This window comes from Triticum dicoccoides, chromosome 4B (genome assembly GCF_002162155.2).
Source record: "Triticum dicoccoides isolate Atlit2015 ecotype Zavitan chromosome 4B, WEW_v2.0, whole genome shotgun sequence".
NCBI classification, from domain to species: domain Eukaryota; kingdom Viridiplantae; phylum Streptophyta; class Magnoliopsida; order Poales; family Poaceae; genus Triticum; species Triticum dicoccoides.
Genome location: NC_041387.1, coordinates 65,622,623 through 65,625,956, shown reverse-complemented (window position 1 = coordinate 65,625,956; position 3,334 = coordinate 65,622,623).

Sequence of the window (3,334 nt, the reverse complement as noted above, 5' to 3'; positions counted from 1 at the left end):
AAAAATGCAGAGGGGGATGCAAGGAGCACAGGGCTTGCACATCCAAGCAAGTGGTAACATGGACTTGTACATGGAACATCCCAAGCGCAAGCAGAGCTGCAGTGAGCCTGTACAACGAGCTAGCGTAAGTCCCTGCATTTCATTTAATTCGTACTGGCATTCGTGTATGATTTGTGTGCAGTGGCTGATCCACGAATTCAAGTTACCAGGGGCGAACATTTAACTTAAATAATACGAAGGCACTTGCACTCCAGAAATCAACATAACTTGAGAAATGTGAAGCTACATGCACTTTGAAAACCAGCTAATGATCCAAAGTAGTTCAGATTATAAACACTAAATGATGCAAGCACCAAAAAACACAAAATGCAACATGGTGTACAAGGACTACAAACATGGTCTGTACCTGCTTGAATTATTCGTTCTCTGGCTGAAAATATCGAAGTGTAATTGCACGTATAACCAGTGCGCAAACTGCATATCAATATATCTATCCTGCACAAGTATGCCAATAGTTTCAAACAACAGATTAGAAAACTATTTATGCTATGTTGTCATGATACGGGGACTTTGTGGTAGATGGCCTCGACGTTTCCTCAAGCTATGAAAATGCACTATAATTTGCTTGTCATCAATGCCTGCAAATCTCTGTCTATCTCAACGTAGTAGATCATCATTAGACACTAGATCCTTCAATGAGCTTGCAAAATTCTTGCATTAGATCCCTCATTAGACACTATATGTTCATCACCAGGAGCATGTAAAATTTTTGCATCAAATCCTTCATTAGCAATCTGTTCATTAGACACTTCAGGCTCAAGAACAACATGAGCTTGTATGTTTGCGCGGGAAACTTGATTAGATACATCAGATTCAGTCAGTTCAGTATTGATTGGGGGAGTTATAAAATAAGTAGAAATTGGTTTCATTTTATCATAGATTCCCTACATACAAGTAGTTTTACAACACCATCAGGTTTAACTATTGGCCAGAAATTGAAGAGTTGAATTAGATATAATCAGGGATGTGATGTACCTGCTCGTTGCGTATGCTACTCTTGCAAGCTGCGACTGTCCGTTTGCGCAAGCTCGATGCCATGCCCGTGCTGCCGCCGCTGCCTCCCACGCAGGCTACACCCAGGGTTGGATCTTCATCTTCTTGTCCTTTCGTTTGTTTGAAGCCCGACGACCGCCCTCCAACGAGGGCGCGAGGAAGTGTTGTGTCAGTCTGTCCAGCGGCGGCTAGGTTAGGAGTGAACCAGACTAGAGGCTGGAGCAAATGAATTGGGATTTTTCCTGCTATCCATCGATATGGGAGGCGCTCGTATGGGCCGCGAGCCTGCTATAGGGCCTGCCTTGCACTTATGTTATTGGCCCATCCAAATTGATACATTTTTCTTCATTTTTTACATAGCCTACTCGTGCGTTGGGACGAACAAAACTAGCGCGGGCTAACCTGGACGACTCAAACTAGGTGCACACTTTTCAGCCACCTGAGGCGGCCGCCCATACCAGCCCCTATGGTGGCGTCGCCCCTTTTTGCGTGTATGATTGGATAGTGAAAAATATTCTAGTTGCACTTTTTATTTACCCATAGAATGGTTGAATTGCTTGTTTCTATGAACTGAGTTCGCCAATAATGTGAAGGATGCCAGTATTTTCATCCTATTGTAGATTGCTTAGATCTCGATATGCCAAAAGTAATCGCATGAAATATACAGTAATGCAAGTGTGATGTGTTTGGCTACAACTAGTCTGACTACACGTCCTCATATAACATATCAAGGACGCACCATCTTACCAGATTAACCATTTGACTTACCCATGCAGTGTGGGAAGAAAGAAGTATTGGGACTGCATATCCAAGCAATTGATGCCATGGACTCCTTTGTACAACCTTGTAAGCGAAAAAGAAGTTGTAGTGTGCCTGTACAAAGAACTAGCGTAAGTACAGTTACCTGCTTCTCGGAATTTTAGTTAGCCACTTATTGCAAAATTGTTCAATTATGTTGCTTGGCTTAATTTAGTTTGCTACTGATTACATAATGGCACAGCCTGTTAATCATATTATAGACTGCGCCTATCTATGTGTTTGATACTTACTGTTAAGAATTACCTGTTTGCCTTAACTTAAATATCTACTTGTTTGTTTAACTGCTTTGCTGCTGCAACAGTGGGTTACAATGATGTTAATAACTACTATACTTTTCAGCATCCAATTGAAACTCTTTAATTCCTTGTTTGTTTAACTGGTTTGCTGTTATAACTCCTAGTTGAGATGTTTTGCTAACTTCAACTTTTCTGAATCCAATCAGAACTTTAATGGCAAAACAGGTTAGCCCAAGATCAAAGAGCGAGGTCCCCATGGACGTTGCATCATCCCACAGCAGTGGCACTAGCCCAATCGTGCATTATGAATTGCCAATTGTTGATGCTCTAGAGGCTAAACTAGTGGTAGAAAGAGATTCTGCTTCTACACTTAGAGATGATGTTGACATGTTGAGGAAGCAAACAGCACAATCACAAGCAGTACTCAAGACAACCATTAAATATTTGGTGGATTTCAAAACGAAGCAAGCTGAGACTGACCAGATTGTTAAGGTCCTGAAGGAAAAAAGGAAATTAAATTCCTACTTGGTAAATCATAGGTGAAATGTTCTTTCCATAGTTGAATAACCTTTGTGTTGTCTGTTCATGTAATAAAACCATTTGTTTTAGAGATCATGTAATATATTTTTTTTGTTTTTTGGTTTGTAATTTTATTTGAGCACAAGTCTATATTAATTGATAAGACTCGGAGACATTTCATTTGGATTCCTGTGCCAGACCTACAAATATGCCAATCGGGCTGAATGTGCATTCAGCAATAGTAGTAGTATAGATGGACCATAAGTGGCACGCATCGGAAAGGGCCAAGATGCTGGCTAAAAAAAGGATGTTGTTGTAGCCAAAAAAAGTACAGTGGCCTGGCTTATGTATGTTAGTTGATATTATTGATCCATATACTCTATAAGTGTTTATATGTCGTCTGTTAGTTATGTACATTCTTGGTTGATTGACTCGGTATTTGAATCTTCATACATCGCTTGTGTACATATCTAAATGGGAGTACATATTATGCTGCGTGTGACATTTGAGTTGGACATGAAGTGTTCCAAATATTCGAATTCACCTTAAACTGGATTCTAGTTTCTGAATTTGAGTATCGGCATTTGTAAACCATATTCATATATGATAGTGGAATACATCTTTGTCGTCCTTTTGAAGATATATAAAAACACATAGAATGATTTATAAAGATTCATATAGGAATACAAAGTGGATTTGGATTTAGT